Below are 19,516 nucleotides of genomic sequence, written 5' to 3' on the forward strand. Positions count from 1 at the left end.
GCTACATTCACAGGAACAATTTCCATATTTCCAAAACGCTGCCCCTAGAAACTCCAGATTAGTATCCTCACCATTAACTAACAACTCTGAGTCATTTCCCAAAAACGAGTAAAGTACAAAGTGCTTATCTCTTTCCTCCTTTATTCTGAGTCAAGGAGAGATTGGGATAAGTGGGAATGTTCTGATGTTGGAGCTGAAATGCTGCTACTTATTGTGGAGAAGAAAGGATACATGACTGGCAGGTAATGAACTGAGTGGAGACGGTTCACTGTGAAACCCGACACATAAGTGTACCTCACTCTTCTCAACAAACTACAAAAGCAAAGGCTTAAGCAAGCCCAGCCTTTCTGTTCACCTCTCACGCAAGAAAGCATGTGTAATATTATCCCTGGCTGTGGAGGCAGGAGCCTTTGCTTGAACAGAAGAGGGGAATTTATTCAAGATTTCTCTGATCAAGCAGAGGTGTGAAAACTGCCTATTGTCCTTTTAGGGGTCAGGGATGGGGAAATGCACAGGAGTTTGGTGACTGGGAGTGAGACCAGTATTTAAATGCAGCAACTAGGCACACACTGCACAGTGCACCAGGAATATGTAATGTGCAGCTTGGATGTGTAAACAGGGAAATATTGAGCATGGAGATGACATTATCTCCGCGTTTGGCATTGCTATGACCACTACTAGAGTACAGTGTCCTGTTCTGGGGTCCACAGTTCAAGAAGGATTTTGATAAATTGGAGAGGGGATGTTGATAAAGCAGAGAAGAGCCGCAAGCATGATTATTATAAGCATCATGCCTTATATTGATAGAATAGAGCCAAGGAACTCAATCTATTTAGTTTAACAAAGAGAAAGTTAAAGGTGACTTGATTACAGTATATAAATACCTACCGGGGGAACAAATATTTAATAATGGGCTTTTCAATCTAGCAGACAAGGTATAACAAGATCCAATGGCCTGTGATCCAGAGATGGGATTGCTGACGAGACCATTGGGACTGATGCTAAATGACAATACCTGGTTTATATCTAGAAGAAGGTCTCACCACTTCATTTAGCCTCCTGTTATGACAGGCTTGCAGAGCCAATACCCCCTCCTGCTGCTCCACATCCCCAATCTGCAGCAGCACCATTGAGCTCTCTTAGCTCGGGTCTACACTACAAACTTATGTCAGTATAACTACATCGCTCAGCGGCGTGGAAAAGCCACACCCCTGAGCGACACAGTTATATTGATCTAACCCCCAGTGTAGGCAGCACTATGTTGACAGGCTTCTCTCATCGACATAGTCACCGCCTCTAGTGGAAGTGGAATACCTATGCCAAGGGGAGAATCTCTCCCGTTGGCATAAGTAGCGTCTTCACTAAGCGCTACAGTGGCACAGCTCCAGCGCTGTAAGTGTAGACAAACCCTTAGTCATTATACAGTATCCACTGAATGAGCACTGTGCCATAGCTGAATTCCAGGGCAAGAAGTTCCAGGGTAGAATGTAATGCCATGCCATCAATATAAAAAACCAACTGTAAATAATTCCCTGCCTTCAAAAAAATTAGGCGAGCAGAGGCCAAATCCCAGCAACCCCACATGCCCCAAATAGGACTCCCAAATTTGTATACAGGGTTATGTTCCATTCTCTTTCCCTCCATCACTCTCAGCCCAACCCCCATGGAGCTCTCGCTCAGCAGGACTGGCTTCTTGTTGAACATTCCTAGCCCCCACATCACAGAGGCTAAGGTAGTAAGCTAGAGGCCTGAGATGGGAAAGCAAAGAAGAAAACTCCCTCTCCCAAAATGTTCCTTTCTACTTAAGCCAAACAGAAACTCTACCCACTGCCCAATAGTCTACTAACAACCCCCAACTCCCACCATTTCCTTCTCCCTTCTTGTCAAACAGCATCAGTGCACTGTCTAACTCTCATTGCAGCAAAAAAAAAAAATACCCCTTCATTCCACACACCCATAGAAGTGGTAGAAAAGACTCTGCTGGTGCAGGCAGAGACACCCTCTGAATGGGGTACATGTTCAAAGCATTGTGTTAAAGTTGATGGGAGTTAACAGCTTACAGTCCAGTGACAGTTTTGAAAATGTACCCCAAATCAGATTGCTTTTATCTCTTAGCCCCAATTTACAGAGGTATCATCCCCATTAGCAAAGACCCTATCAAAGTCTGCAACAGGTCACTGATTATTCAAGGCTATAGTCTGGTTGTCTGATTGAGCCAATAGAAAAAGTTTCAGTTGACTTACTTTAAACATCCATAACGCACAGTCAACCTGTGGAACTCCTTGCCAGACCATGTTGTGAAGGCCAAGACCATAACAGGGTTCAAAAAAGAACTAGATAAATTCATGGAGGATAGGTCCAACAATGGCTATTAGCCAGGATGGGCAGGGATGGTGTCCCTAGCCTCTGTTTGCCAGAAGCTGGGAACGAGCAACAGGGGATAGATCACTTGATGATTACCTGTTCTGTTCATTCCCTCTGGAGCACCTGGCACTGGCCATTGTCGGAGGGCAGGATACTGGGCTAGATGGACCTTTGGTCTGACACAGTAGGGCCGTTCTTATGTTCAAAAAATATCAAATGTTTTTTCTCCATATTTGGCTTATTTTGTAAATCTTGTAGAGACTTAAGAACCAAGACAACTCTAAAGGCTGTGGGCCACTTTCTGATGTCAATTGCACTGCTGTAAATCCTCAGTCACTCTGTTGAAGTCAATGAAGTTACTCCAGGTTTACACTGGTGTAAATAAGATAAGATCAGAACCTGGCCCCATTTATATTGTAACTTGTATTTAGGGATGTATAAGAAATTCAATTTTGTGTTATAATAATTAACAAATCATTTATAATGATAAAAGACCATATTTTAAGGCATAAGCACAAGATGGGAGAGTTAAGGCTGAGCTTTCACCCAACTTTGCATTTCCTGAATCCTTGGATTTCCCAGAGTCAGTCTTTGTCTACATTGGCTTTTAGCCACTAGTGTAGCTACTTTGATGTGGCTATGCTGGGGAAACCCCCTAGTGTAGACATGGAAACAGTGATTTACAGTGCCGCAGCTTACTGCTTGTATTTGTTGTGTCTCTAGCTATGTAACTGTCAGTCTGTTTTCAGAGTGGCAGAGTGTGGTGTAGTCTCATATAATAACATTTCCAATACAGTGTTGCATGGTTCTGACTTCATTTGCTTCTAATGTCCACATAAGTGTCTGCATGAAGCATTCTGCTAACCCATTTGAAGCTGACTCTTGGTTTGTTGCTGGGCTGAAGTAGCAGATTTAGCATTTGTTACCGAATTCCTCATAAACAAATTGAGAATGATTATCTGACACTTTCCCTTCAAGTACCCATATGCAGCAAACATATACCTCAATGCTTTAATCAGCAGAAGTTCATTATGTGTACTAATTCTGTCCACCTGGAATAAGCATCAACCACAAGTACATTTTCTTATTATTATCTGTAAATTAGCTGAAAACCCATTTCCTTCCATCACAAATAACTATAATGATAAGCAGGTATCTTTATAATTAACACTGACCTGCAGGCAAACCAGTAGTTTATGTCTCACTGATTACAATTTTCCAAACTATGTTGGTTTATCTGTTTTCCATTCGGACATTTTACTTTGTACATCTCTTCAGAAATCACAGAGCCACAGCCCCTGAATCAATTCCTTTTCTCACCTATGCTGCCCCTCATGCTTGGGAGTAATACAGTAATACAAATAATGAATAAGAATAATAGCCTTTACCAATGTGGTGTATTGGAGCTCTCTGCATTCTGCACTATAGAAGTTATGAGAAATGGTATAATTTAGAAGCTGCTTTATCATAAAGAGCCCTTATTCAAACAGACTACTCCCAACAGTTCTTGGCAACCACACCTGTAGTCCTCCTCTGTTGTCCAGCAAGATCACCCAGTCTAGGCACCCAACTGCTCTGCCACCATCTCTCTTGGGTGGTAGAGCTCACCCCAGCTCTAATAAGGGATCTGGTAGGAGCCAGTTCTTCAAATCCCACAAAGAGTTTTTTTCTATAGTTACAAGTTCATAACAGCTTTGATCTTCAGATAACATAATGCCATTATATAAATCCTTGGTTTGACCACACCTTGAATACTGCATGTAGTTCTGGTCACTTCATCTCAGAAAAGACATTAGAATTGGAAAAGGTATGGAGAGCAACAAAAACTATTAGGAATATGGAACAGCTTCCATATTGGGAGAGATTAAAAAGACTTGGACTATTCAGCTTGTGAAAGAGATGACTAAGGGGGTACATGATAGAGGTCTAAAAATCATGAATAGTGTGAAAACAGTAAATAAGGAAGTGTTATTTAGCCTTTCACATAACAAAAGAACCAGGGGTCACCCAATGAAATTAATTTTAGTCAACCTGTGTAACTCGTTGTGAGGGCAGGTTGACTATGCATTGTATGAAGAAATACTTCTTTATGCTTGTTTTAAACTTGCTACCTATTAATTTCATTGGGGCAGGTTCTTATGTTATGTGAACTGGATTAAAAAAGAATGAGATAAATTCATGGAAGATAAGTTCCTTGATGGCTATTAGCCAAGATGGTAAGGAATGCTACCGTATGTTCTGGGTGTCTGTAAAACTCTGACTGCCAGAAGCTGGGACTGAACGACAGAAGATGGATCATTTGATAATTGCCCTGTTCTGTTCCTTCCTTCTGAAGCATCTGGCATTGGCCACTGTCAGAAGAAAGGATACTGGGCTAGATGGACCATTGGTCTAACACAGTATGGCCATTCTTATGTTCTTATTCAGCCCCTGTTTTCAGCTGTTCACAATCTTTTGAAATATCCACCCTTTGAACTAAATTTTTCCATGCGTAAGCTTGCTTGAAGGTGGTTTGTGTCTGTCTGTAGGAGTGCATGGCCATCCCCCCCGTCCATCTCAGAGGGAGGCCATGCCCCCTCACTCTCAGATCCCTAATAAGGCAAGAGTTATTGGGAGATTAGCAGTCTCTATGACCCTGACCCTCTAGGTGGGCCCAAGCGGCAGGAAGCCCAGGGCCCTGGCCACAGGCAGGGCAGAGCAATAAAGAGTCTATGGGCTCAGGCCATCAGACATGGCAGAGCACCCAACAATCTAGAAGATCAGGCCCTTGGGCAGCACAGAGCACAAACAGTCTGATGTCCTAGCTCTGGCAGACGGCAGACAAATGCAGGCCTCTTGGCCTAAAGTAGGAAGGCTGCCACCCCAGGGGTGGGGATGGCAGCAAGGGGTAGGGGTCCAAGGCCCACCCTACTCCACCAGGTTTGAGCCCAGGGCCCTAAAAGTGGCAGAGTGTTCCACCACTGGGTCAGCTAGGATTTGCCTTAAACACACTGACCTGGATTCAGGCATTAACAAAACCAAACTATTGTCGGGTATCCCTGGGCTACTTCCTACAGTCCCCTCACAGTGTACCTGTGGCTTAGGATCATCCTCTCTCTCCCTGAGGTACACGGCTAGCAGCAGTCTCAGCAGTTCCTCAGTGCCCTGGTCTGGCAGCTCTGGTAAGTCCTCAGTACAGCAGGGGTCCCTTCGGGCTCAAACCCCAGCAGCAGGAGACATCTCTCTCCTCCTGCGCCTCCAGCCCAACTGAGCTGCAAGGCCTGCCTTTTATACTTCCTGTCCTGCCCCTCTGCTTCCGGCAGGGCAGGCACAGGTGTCCTGGCTCCGCTCATCGGGGCTGGGCGGGGGTTCCTCCCTGTCAATCTCAGAGGGAGGCCATGCCCCCTCGCTACACCATTCATCTGTTATTATTTACTATTCGTATTCCCACAGTGGCTAGGAGCCTAGGATCTCACTATGCTCGGTGCTGTCTGCCCATCTGTCTCTCTATGTTCGTAATGTTTGAGCAAAATCCTTTCAGCCATTTTTGAGCACAGCAATGGTGAAAAAAAATCTATTTTTCCTGATTTAGAAAAATTCAAACCACATTTTTTTCAAGACTAAGCTTCGGGGGAAAATGGCTTGGTTAGCTGGGAAAAATTGTTTTTGATTTTCCACAGTTACAAGTGTTTGAAAGCTGCCAACCGAGCATGCCCAATAGATTTCTTCATTAAAGTTATAGCTGTGCATTGTGGGTCAAATTCCAGTAACTGGGCTTAACAAGGGTAAATCCACCCCCAAACTGTGGCCAGAAAATGGGGCCGCACAGGCTTCCTGAAGCCCTTCTACACCTGTTGTGTGCAGTTTTAGCCCCACTGGGTCCACAGAATCACAGATCTTATGGCTTCTTCCCTGGCCTTCCATCTTGTGCCAGTGCCACAAGGTACAGGGCTGGTGTAGACACCCCCTCCACAGTGAGGTCAGTGGAAATCATAGTGCAGGATAATAGGAATACCACAGACTGCTGTCTTGATAGGATGCTGAAATTGTAAATCAGTGTGGTATTCAGCCAGAAACAGACTTCAGCAACCAGTGTTGACAGCACCGGCATCCTAGAGTTTGTCTAGTTCATGTCCCCTTACACAAAGCTTATACAAACCTGGGTCCTCTCGAGCCCAGTAAATTTTGAAATGAAGAGATCTTGATTCTCCATTCTTGGAACTGCTGATTTTAATCTCCATGTGTTTGGCTTTTCTCTCTCTATTTCTCCCTCAAAACATCCCCAGTTAACTGAGATTAAATTGTTCTTCAACAGTACATTGGCAAAAGTAGTGGAGCTTTAATCATAAAATCCCAGTTTATTTGCAGTCAGTGTCTATAGACATGCTAAAATATGCTGAGAATGGACAATAAACCCCAATTTTGATCCTAACATTAGCAAGTAGGACTACATACCCTTCAAAGGAACTGTATCCACATACAACAGGGCTGAATGTGGTACTCTAATTTCAATCCCCTTGTGCTTTTTCTCCACCCTTACTGATAGATCTCACCCTTCAGTGATTTTAGCAGAGTGAAATCACAAACTCCCCAAATGATCTCCATCTGGAATGTCAGGAGGAAGGGAAATGCTTATGGAATGTTAAATGTTGAGTAAAATGTTGAGTATGCAGTTGTCCTACAGTCAGGAAATTTAAAATGGGTTCACAGCAACTGTAATTCTGCCTTCAATCCATTTACCTTAAAGAGGTTATCTGATCTGAACATGATCTAGCGTTCACATTGCACAGCTAGCTGAGCATGCATATGGCTGCAATGGATTCCACATTTAAAAGGGGTTATAGTCTAGGTTGGGACCCCTCCCACCATACCTCTCCTCCATTATATTTTTTTGTTTTAATTTTATGTCAAATTTCCTACTTTCTGGAGCTACATAGTGCATCCTGCAGGACTCTATTTCAAATTTCACACAGCAACCATGCTCTCTAGATAGCAGGAGATTTAATTCAAATAGGTGATCTGAAAAGGAGTTGGCTGGAGCCACTAAGCCCTACTCTTCTAGGACCTTGTTGTGGAGACGCACTGTCAAAGTGCAGGATTCTGCAATAGATCGGTGCCAGTCTAGTCTTACACCCTCTTTAGGCAGCTCAATATAATTGCAATGATATATAATAATGGAACAAAGAATGCAGGTCAGACTTACAGGATGGGGGATTGTACACTGGAAATCAGTGACTCTGAAAGGATCTTAAGAGTCATGGTGGATAATCAACTGAAAATGAGCTTCCAGTGCAGGGCTGTGGCTGGGAGAGTTAATGTGATCCTTGGATGTATAAACGAAGGAATATTGAGTCGGAAGATGGTATTACATCTGTATTCAGCATTAGTGAGGCAGTTACTGAAATACTGTGTCCAGTTCTGGTATTCACACTTCGAAAAGGATGTTGAAAAACTGGAAAGTGTTCAGACAAGAGCTATATGAATGATGTGAGGTCTGGAAAATCTGCCTTATAGAGACTAAAGAAGCTCAATCTGTTTAACTAAGTAGTGACCTGATCAGAATCTACATGGAGAGAAGATTTTTAATCTAGAAGAAAAAGGCAGAAGACAACCAAATGGCTGGAAATTGAAACTAGACAAATTCAAACTGGAAATAAAACTCAAATATGTATAAGGGAGGGTAATTAAATATTGTAACAATTTACAAGGTATGTGGTCAGCAGTCCATCACTTGAAGTCTCTAAATCAAGACTGGATATCTTTCAACCAGAAGTTATGGACTTTATGCAGAAGTTACTGTGAGAAATTCTGTGATCTGCATCATGCAGGAGGTCAGACTAGATGATCACAGTGGTTCATTCTGGCCTTAAAACCTGTGAACCTATGTATCTATATTTCTTTGGAATGTATGATCTGTTCAGTCTCAAGCCTAATAGGCCTTAAGCAGAGATTGTTAGAGCCCAGCCAGTAAGCACCATAATATTTTTGTCAAATATTATGTGACAGTGATTCTGTAATCAGAGCTTCTTTTGTAATAAATATGTAGAACGGGACAGAGTTAAGGTTACTGCTGCAGTCTTTTCAGTTACCTCCACAAACAAATATTCTTGACTATTTTTGATTGGGTTTTACTATGGTTGTAATATGAAAACAGCTCACCAGTGGATGGGTGGGAGACAGATTGATTGAAGAGCTGGGGGAGACTCTGACTGAGAACCAATGCAGTGGGAGGAAGAAGGTGTGGGGTTGGGGGAAGACAGATCTAATAAAGAGACAGGTCACAGTGGGGAGCATGTGGACTGACTGGGCAAAAAGACTAAGACAAGGACCTGGAAGGATCACTAAGACTGGATGAGGAGTCTAGGGAGGGAGACTGGGGCTGGGAGCTACTGGGAATGAAGAACATGTGCAGAGGGTTGACTGGAGGCTAGAGATGGAGATGACAGATCAGACAATAAACCAGGAGACAGGGAAGAAGTGGGACTGAATAGGCAAGGAGACTGGGGAACAGTAATGAGGGGGCTGAGGGGAACTGGGTGTGGTTGGCCAGGAGACTGGGACTTGGAGCAGGGGAGACTAGGATTGGGACAGTGGGTCCAGGGCGATGATACTCAGACTTGTTGAGCAAAGAGACTGGGACTGGGATGAGGAGTCTGGGGTGAAAAAAGACAGGACTTGGACAGGGACAGGCTGCAGAGGACATGTCAGAAGCAGGATGTGGGTGGTGTGACCTACTGGTCAGAGAGGTAGTTGTCAGAGTCCAGGAACCAGTCTAGGGGTCAGAGCCAGACTCAGAAACCAGGGATCAAACAACTGTCAGGTCCAGTGGAGCAGCCAGTAAGGAAGTTGATCAGTTTGATTGACAACTTTGTGTGCTTCCTTCCGGCTTAAATATTATGGCCATGACCCAAGTGAGCAGTGCTTCTGGGTTGGGTCAGAGTTCGACTTGCCAGTTGCTTCCAGTAGTTCTGGGTGAGATACCCAACAGTGGCCAGGGTGTGAAGGCTGCCTGGGAACCCAGGTTTGAGACCCACAGACCCTTACCTGGCAGGGGCAGAAGGGGTCAAGCTTGGGGGTGGAATAAGCCAAACTCCTCGTTCTCCTCCAGAGCCTGGAATGGAACTCAAGATCCCTGAGTCTCACCATTCCTCTGCTGTCAGCAAATACCTGTGAAAGCCACTGGCAGAGTGTCCCACCTCCCTCTAGCACTGGTCCATACAGAGGATAACAACCTACAATTGCTCTCAGTTACTCCGTTAGCTCATTTGGCAGGTGTCTTTGTGTTGGACCTAAAGTTTCCAACCCTGCTGATGAGCCATGAAGGTGTCAATATGATGACCCATGATGGACCCATGACCCATTTTTCAATTTGTGGGTAGGGGTCCTGAGAAAAAATAGTATGTGATCATGTAATTAAAGACTGCATCATTATGCATTTGAACAAGGGGGATGAATTAAGGTTGCACAGGCAGTGTTAATTCTGGCATTTCCTAAATTTTGCATGCTTGATTTTGCAATCTTAATAATGTTCTTTTAACATAGTTTTTTGTGTAGTAATATATTTCAGCCTGGCAAGTAGACTAAGAGGTGTTGGTGAATCTTTCAAGCTCTGTGCCTGAACACATGACTAGAGGCACTGACTTTCTGATTTCCTGGGGGGGTGCTCCACTCCCGCTCCATCCCAGACCCTGCCCCACCCCACCTCTTCCCACCCGTTCTGCCCCTTCCCCCGAGGGCACCTAGACAATTGGTACCTCCCCATACTGTGGGGGTATGATCTAAAGGGGAGGTCATGTGTTGTGTCCCGCCCCCACACCCAGCCCACGGGGTTGGCACCTATGCACACCACAACCTCAGCTACCACCTCAAATGAAGAAATTTTTACCCTTCCCTTCATTTTCTCTCCTCTGAGCTAGTCCAATTCCCTTGTCTATGGCCTTCCCAAGTCCCAGTTGTCAAAACTCAATCACATGAAGAATACAGCTGCCCATCTATTCACATGTACGAAGAAGCATGACTGCACACCTATACCCTCAGACAATTCCATTTGCATCCTGGTCTCTTCAGGATCCAGATTAAACGTGTCTTTCTAATTTTTAATGCCCTCCATGGATTTACACCAGCCTATTTTATGGACCATGTCTCTTTCTACTCACTCTCTGCTAGCACAATCCTCCATCTGTCCTTCCACACTACATCCCACTATTGTTCGTATTCAAGCCTTCTCATCTCCGGCTACCATTTGAAATAGTCTCCCTGTGTCTTTCCACTTCATTGACTCCTCAGTTTCATGAGCCTTCTAATTCTTGGATGCAGGACTGTAACTGACAACAAGGGTATCACTTAATGCAGTTATGATCTGGGTGGCTCATGTTTAGCAGTAGGCTTTGTAGTAAGCATAGTGTAATATTGGTTGTACCTACTAGGAAGCAGGTAACAGCCTGACAAGTACTGTCTGAAGTCATTTGTGACTCTGTGTTTTACCTGTTTTCTGGACATAGCTCATACTTCTGGTATCTATTTATCCTTGGATTTGTGTGTGTGTGTGTGTGTGTGTGTGTGTGTGTGTGTGCATGCATGCATGTGCGAGTGTGTGCATGGGGGGAGGGGTGTCTATGACAAACAACCTGTCCATTATTATTATAGTCAGTTGATACATACCACCAAACATCCACCAGATTTATTCATTACTGAGCTGGGGCCAGATTAAAGCAGTGGAGGTGAGACACCATATCCCTAGATACAGGCTCTTAATGATGCATTTAGATGCCTAGAGGGATTTTCAAAAGCACCTAGATGCCTAACTCGCAACTCCTAAAAGCTTGTGAACATCCCACTAGATGTCTATCTGCATATTTAGCACCTAAATACCTTTGAAAATCTGTCTTCAAGGTCTTTGGGCCAGGGACATTGTCTTTTCCTTCACGTAAAGCACATTATGGCATTATATAACCACATAGCAACCACATTTCCAGTCCCTGTATTTTAGGATTTTACTACACAGGATGGTTTTCCCATTCTGTTCACTTTAGATCCCCTTCTGTACTCATCTCCAGGGTACCCCAGCAGCTAGCATGTCACAAGTGATCAACCAACACGTATTACATATAGATGTCTCAAGCTCTGCTACAAGATTTCATCACAAATTTGAGAGAAAGCTAAAGCTTCCAGAAAAGATAGTGGCAGCAAAATAGTTAAATGGTTGTAGATTAAACATTTGCTCCTCTTCTGTAATCATGGTACCCAAGCCATGAAGCAAGCCTGCCAGAATATCCACCTAGTATTGTAAAGACTGCTGTGTCAGTCTCCAAGCCAAAGCTAAACACGTGATGACCACTGAAAGCAGGACACCAGTGCCTGGGAAACTAAATAAATATATGCACACAGCCATCCATCACTGCCATCTGGAAAAGATTGGACTGAACGTCTTCCTGTCAGGATCTGCTACAGTATTTATTTGTGTAGCTGAGCTATGGCTTTGGGGAGTTCAGCAAAATATTTGTCAATGATGATTTGGTGAGAAGATTTGAGGCCAATTGCAAAGCTACAATTAAATCCCCTATTCAAATGTTCAAAATAACTATTCCAATTAATGGCTACATTCCCTTTTCCATGCAGGAGCTTCACATATGTGCAAACAACATGTGAGAGGTGATCTCACTTTGGTGCTATGTACATATGTTAACAAAACCCCATGGATGATCTTGAGTTGGTGACATGTACAGGTGTAAAGAACTCATGATGGATGATGTTGCCTCTATGACATATATATAAACTTGATGGAAAGTGCAAGCTGTTGCTTAACATAAATAATCTGACTTCTCCTTCTAATGCCATAACATAAGTAAGGGAGAAAATGTCAATGCAAAGGAGTGCGAGCTATATGGGATAGGGGAAGGGCGGGAGGCTAATGCCAGCCAGCTACAGTCCAGCAATGGAAAGTGTATTGATTACATCTTTATGTGAGGATATGAGAAATGAAAACAGGTAAAGAAAAATGTGCTTCAGACTATCAAGGCAGGAAGAGAATGAGAGGAAAATATTCTTAACCAACCCGCACCACATTGAAACCACAAGATTTCAGCTTTGGGGAATGGAGCAGGCTTTGCCAATGCCACTATCTGGTGGGTAACACATTCATTCAGCCAAATAGGCATCCAATACATGTCTGAATTATATAGAACTCAACTGTACAGTCCAGAAATGAGTGACTCCAATCAGAGAAGAGACCATCCTAACCTTGCTACTTACCAAGAGGGGGGAACTGATGGAGAATGGGAGAATAATAAGAGAATTTAGAAGGCGTTCCTATGAGATATATGCATGAAGAAGAGGGGGAATCACCATATTCATCAATACATGTGTAAGAAAAGAAAATGTTGGTAAATTAAGAAATATAGGGCCAGATCCTTAGATCCTTACTCAGTGTCGACTCACTGCTTACACAGACCAACTCCAATGGACTCCAGTGGGAATTTGCCTGAATAATAGCAGCGTAAAACTGAGTTTGGACATCAGGATTTGGTCTCTAGTGAGTGAGGTGCAATGAATGGGAGTATGAAAACTCACCAGTATGGAAGAAGGCTGGGCACCCAGCTGGAGGAGTTTAAGGGGGGACAGGGATGCACACCATCGCCTTCCAAATCCCTGGAAAAGCCAAGAAAAAGTGAGCGCTGTCTGAAGCTGTATTTACGTTGCCACACTCCCCTCTCCATGCTGAACATCTGAGAGCAGGAGAAGGGCAGAGAGCCTGGAAACTCTCTACAGATGGCCTGGCTTTCAGCAGATTCCTGTGGGTCAGAAGCTCTGAGGGATGGAATTGCTGTCCTTTCTATGGGGCAGCGACCCTCCCCCAACCAATTCAAGAATTTTCGTGAAGGGATCCTCACAAAGCTTTCCTCTTCCCAGAGAATGTGATCAAAGCCACTCTAATTTTAGCACAAAAAACTAAAACTCCTCTAAGAAAGTAGTTTCCAGAAAACAAGAAGCAGCCAATGTATGTCATGGGGGACTGCTCAGAGATCTGAAGTTTACAAAAATAGCTATACTGTAAATGAAAAGGTTGGGATGAGGGCAACCAAATAAGAATAATTTAAGATTTGAAGGGAAAAGACATGGGCAGCAAAGAACACAGAATTTGTTAATGCTGCTAAAGGGCCTAAGGGGAATAAGAAGGGATTTTATAAATGTACTGGGTGCGGGGGAGAAGAAGTGCTGGAGAGAGTTTCAGTCCATTAAGAAATGAAGAAGCAGATGAAATTAACGATGACTCATAATAGCCAAGATATCAAATTCATTTTTAAAATTTGTCTTCCACAAGAAAATGAAAGAAAAAAGGTTTGAACAACTAAAGAAACAACTTTTGAAATAAAGCAGCATTAAGCCCAACCAATAGACAGATGAATGCTCCTTAAGGACAAACTATTTAAAATAATTTAGAATTTTCCACTTTATCACCTAATTATGGTAAGCATTGGCACTCATATTTTCTAGATGGAGAAATTGAATCATAGAGCAGGTTAAGTGATTAAACCAGAAAGAGGGTCAGTGACTATAAGGTGGATAGGAAGCTGGCTAGATTGTCGGGCTCAACAGGTAGTGATCAACGGCTCGATGTCTAGTTGGCAGCTGGTATGAAGCGGAGTGCCCCAGGGGTCGGTCCTGGGGCCGGTTTTGTTCAACATCTTTATCAGTTATCTGGATGATGGGATTAATTGCACCCTCAGCAAGTTCACAGATGACACTAAACTGCAGGGAGAGTTAGATACGCAGGAGGGTAGGGATAGGGTCCAGAGTGACAAAATTGGACAAATTGGAGGATTGGGCCAAAAGAAATCTGATGAGATTCAACAAGGACCAGTGCAGAGTCCTGCACTTAGGAAGGAAGAATCCCATGCACCGCTACAGGCTGGGGACCAACAGGCTAAGCAGCAGTTCTGCAGAAAAGAACCTGGGGATTACAGTGGATGAGAAGCTGGATATGAGTAAGCAGTGTGCCCTTGTTGCCAAAAAGGCCAATGGCATATTGGACTGTATTAGTAGGAGCATTGCCAGCAGATCGAGGGAAGTGATTATTCCCCTCTATTCAGCACTGGTGAGGCCACACCTGGAGTACTGCATCCAGTTTTGGGCCCCCCACTACAGAAGGGATGTGGACAAATTGGAGAGAGTCCAGTGGAGGGCAACAAAAATGATTAGGGGGCTGGGGCACATGACTTTCAAGGAGAGGCTGAGGGAACTGGAATTGTTTAATCTGCAGAAGAGAAGAGTTAGGGGGGATTTGATAACAGCCTTCAACTACCTGAAGGGGAGTTCCAAAGGGGATAGAGCTTGGCTGTTCTCAGTGGTGGCAGATGACAGAACAAGAAGCAATGGTCTCAAGTTGTAGTGGGGGAGGTCTAGGTTGATATTAGAAAACACTGTTTCACCAGGAGGGTGGTGAAGCACTGGGATGGGTTACCTAGGGAGGTGGTGGAATCTCTATTGTTAGAGGTTTTTACGGCCCAGCTTGACAAAGCCCTGGCTGGGATGATTTAGCTGGGGATTGGTCCTGCTTTGAGCAGGGGATTGGACTAGATGACCTCCTGAGGTCTCCTCCAACCCTAATCTTCTATGATTCTATGATTCTGTAACTTTGCCAGGTACAGAACCCAGTAATCAAACTTTTTAAATCTGCAAGACTGGATAACTCGCACCAAGGAGTTTTAAAAGAATTGGGCTAAAAGAGAAAGTTCCAGTGGACTGGAAAACAGCTAATGTTGATTGTGCTAATATTTAAAAAGGTAAATGGACTAACATAACCATAACCTAGTTAGTCTCACATCAATCCTGGACAAAATCATGAAACGGCTGATACGGGATGCAAGTAGTAAATAAATAAACGATCGTTACCTAATTAATGCCAATCAGCATGGCTTATGGAAATCAGCTCTTGTCAAATAAAGTTGCTATTGTTTTTTGACGAGATTACAAATGTGGTTTATAGAGGTAATTACGCTACATGGTAGACTTAGACTTCCAGAAAGTAAAGAATTGGGACTAATGATACTAACTTTCTTGGTAGAGTCCTTTGAGAGCTAAAAATGAAAAGTGCTGCTAGGCTGTAGTCGCAGCAGCTGCAGTAGAATTTGCTAACCACCCCTTTAGAGTTAGCTTGTCTAGTACGGAAAAAAATAATGCAAGGGGGGGGAAACATAGTATGGAATGACTTTAATACATCTTCCATGCAAAGCGTATCTCCAGATGCTTTACAGAGTTAAATGACATGACAGAGAGAAGTTAAACGGTATAAGCGAAGAGAGAAAATATATGCTTTCAGAGGAGATACAGCTGATGTGGTATCGTACAGTGTAAGCACGATCTGAATGAGCTCTCCTCTGACATCTAGTGATGAGCTGAAGAAGAGGAGTTCAGGATCTGACCGTGTTTGCGTGGGCACACCCACCCTGCCTCGGTGCTCAGCATGATGGGGCTGCTTTGCCCAAATCATTATTTTTGACTGGTGTTGGATCACAAGTCACTTTGCTATTGAGAGCAGGGTTATTAAAGGGTTGTTATCCTTGTGTGAATCAAGAGCAGGAGAACTGTCATACACTGATTGAGGGACTCATCCTCAACTAAACTGCACTTGCTAGGCAGGGGACATGGGTGCCAAAGTCCAGTGGAGTTGAGAAAAGGTGGGGACAGGTGCTTGTACCTGGTGGTGTGGGGGCCTGCTTAAGGTTCTGGACACCATTTGATCTGTTATCTCTTCACTGTCCAATAACAGAACTGATTAATCCTCAACTGAGAGTCTTGCTGCAGACCAATAGAGCTGAAAATACTCATAACTAGGCCTGAGCATTAGTCCTGATTTGGGACAGTGTCTCTGATGCAAGAGGCTGCCCAGTCTGCGCTAGCAGGCTCCCGCTCTGAGAGCTGAAATCACGGAGAGCTGTGTGAAGCGGTGGGACATCAAGACATCCCAGAGGGTGCAGAGTAGCGTGGCAAGCAGCCAGCAGGGTGAGTGGCTGGCAGGATGGCTGATGCCAGAGTGTGTGCCTGGACAGCAGAGCAAGCAAGGTGCCTCTGAACTCTTAGTCTTCCCTGACCAAGGACAACAACTGTGATTGGGGTGCAGTAGAGGGAGAAGGGAGCGGTGCGTTAAAGAACTTTTGGTAGCTGGAATTAAGAATCTGAGGCAAAAGGACACTGCCCAGTGAGTGGGTGGGTGAGATTCTGTAGCCTGCATTGTGCAGGAGGTCAGACTAGATGATCATAATGGTCCCTTCTGACCTTAATATCTATGAATCTATAAACTCTTGGTTAGGTGTTTTGCTCATGTGTTTATGAATCCTGCTTGCAGCGTTTTCCCTAGTTAATGCTGGGTTACTTTCCCCCTTTTTATTAAAAGTTTCTTTTATACACTCAGACTCTGTGCTTGCAAGGGGGGGAAGTATTGCCTCTTAGAGGCTCCCAAGGGATGGTGTGTAATTGTCCCAGGTTACTGTCAGGGGGGTTGAGCTGGAACCCCTAGATATTGAACTCATTCCTTGTTGCTGCCAACTCCAACTGGCGGAAGGGTTACAACTATATATTAAGTGTTATGTAGGAAGCACTGTGAAACTCCTAGACTTGAAGTGACGCTCATGAGAGCAGAAGACAGAACTTTACCAGCAGCTGGCCAAGTGCTATCAATTAATTTCCTATGAACCTGGGACCTTACCAATCTCAGAGCGACAAACAAAATGTCTGTTTTCAATTTAGCTTTTCTATAGCCACAATAAAAACAACAAGGAAGAAAAAGAAGATAGGAACTGGAAGAGGAGGAGAAGGGAAAAATTAAAATAAAAAAACCCCTCAGCTGCTTAACGGAGAGAGGAAAGAAACTAGACCATGCCTTTATATTATGGCAGTAATCGTTTCATAGGGCACTCCGATACTACTGTGATGAGCACAATATAAATTCTTAAATAGATTTTAGATGTGTACAGGGATAACTGGGAGGGAAAGGACAGTGCGGGGATGTTAAAATTGTACCCTGTCTTCTCCAGTTAATCCCTTGGCCCTCTGGGAAGTTTCACTCTTGGGATGGGAGGCAGCATTGCCACTCCATGCCTTCGTGTTCCCCTGTGGGAGGAGGCAACAACATTATTTTTTGCCTCGAGCTCTCTAGGAGTCACGGCAAAGGCTGCTGGTGAATGGCTGTGGTTTCAACACATTCCCAACGACTCTGGCCAGGCCCCCTCCCTGGGCAGTGGTGTTCACTTTACCAATACTGTCGACTTGTGGAATTTAGACAACAATATCCTGCCACCAGGGCTTTGTCATTGTCACTATTGTGAGTATGGCTTGATGATAAAATTCTTGTTACCCAGTAGTCTTCCTCAGAGCTATGGTGCTTTTCTAGAACCAGGCTGAATTAGAATTATTCCTGTCCATCTTGCTCAGTGGTGCCAACTCACACACGCAATTTTATCATGTTTTGTGATAGCTGGTGGTTTTTTTGTTTAAAGACCCAGCTCCTTGAGTCATGAATCTCAGCTTTCAGTCCCAAAAAAGTACATTTCTAACCCGCATGGTTGTGGAGAAAAGTTTCAATATGTGAACCCCAGAGACTCAAAAAACAGAAAGGTTATAAAAAAAACACAACATTTATTATTTTGTAAAATCTCATGATTTTTAAGCCAGTCATGTGATTTGTTTGAGTCTGACTCATGACTTTTTAGCTCTTTTGGTTGGTATTACTGTAGCGTGATGTAGTCATGTCACATAATAACACTCCTTCCATTCCACTAGTATCTCTGGAGGATGTTAAACTGAAGCTACTAAAGTTAAGCATTTTTAAATCAGCAGGTCTGGATAACTTGCATCCAAGAGTTTTAAAAGAGCTGTCTGAGGAGTTCACTGGACTGTTGATTTTGAATAAGTCTTGGAACATGTCATTTAGAAGACTAAAAGAAAGCTACTGTTGTACCAATATTTAAAAAGGGTAAATGGAGTGACACAGGGAATTATTGTCCTCTCAGTCTGCCATTTCAGGTAAGATAATGGAGTGGCTGATACAGGACTCAATTAATAAAAAAATTTAAGTGGGTAATATAATTAATACCAATCAACATGTGCTTATGGAAAATAGATCAAGTCAAACTAACAATCTTTTTTGATGAGATTACAATTTTGATTGATAAAGGTAATAGTATTGTTGTAATATACTTAGACTTCTGAAGTGTCTTTGTCTTGGTACTGCATGTGATTTTGATTTTAAAAACTAGAAAGATATCAAATTAATGTAGCACACATTAAATGGATAAAAAGCAGGCTAACAGATATGTCTCAAAAGGTAACAGAGAAATCATCATAGAACAGGTGCATTTCCAGTGTGGTTCTTGGCCCTACACTGTAACATTTTTATCAATGACCTGAGAAAAAACATAACATTGTCACTGATAAAGTTTGCAGATAATACAAAAATTGGGGAATGGTAAATAATGTAGAGGGCAGGTCACCGATATAGAGTGATCTGGATCACTTGGTAAGCTGGGTGCAAGTAAACAATATGCATTTTAATATAGCTAAATGTAAATGTATATATCTAGGAACAAAGAATGCAGGCCATATTTACAGGATGGTGGACTCTATCCTGGGAAGCAGTGACTCTGATAAAGATTTTGGAATTGTGGTGGATAATCAGCTGAACATAAGCTCCCAGTGCCATGCTGTGGCCAAAAGGGCTAATGCAATCCTTGGTGCATAAACAGGGGAATATCGAATGGGATAGAGAGGTTATTTTACCTCTGTATTTGGCACTGGTATGACCGCTGCTGGAATACTTTATCCAGATTCAGGAAGGATATTGATAAATTGTAGAGGGTTCAGAGAAGAGCCACAAGAATGATTAAAGGAGTATAAAACATGCCTTATAGTGATAGACTCAAAGAGCTCAAACTGTTAGCATAACAAAGAGAAAGTTAAGGGGTGATTTGATTACTGTCTATAAGTAGGTTTCAGAGTAACAGCCGTGTTAGTCTGTATTCGCAAAAAGAAAAGGAGTACTTGTGGCACCTTAGAGACTAACCAATTTATTTGAGCATGAGCTTTCGTGAGCTACAGCTCACTTCATCAGATACATACCGTGGAAACTGCAGCAGACTTTATATATACACAGAGAATATGAAACAATACCTCCTCCCAC

The sequence above is a fragment of the Eretmochelys imbricata genome, chromosome 1 (assembly GCF_965152235.1).
Source record: "Eretmochelys imbricata isolate rEreImb1 chromosome 1, rEreImb1.hap1, whole genome shotgun sequence".
NCBI classification, from domain to species: domain Eukaryota; kingdom Metazoa; phylum Chordata; order Testudines; family Cheloniidae; genus Eretmochelys; species Eretmochelys imbricata.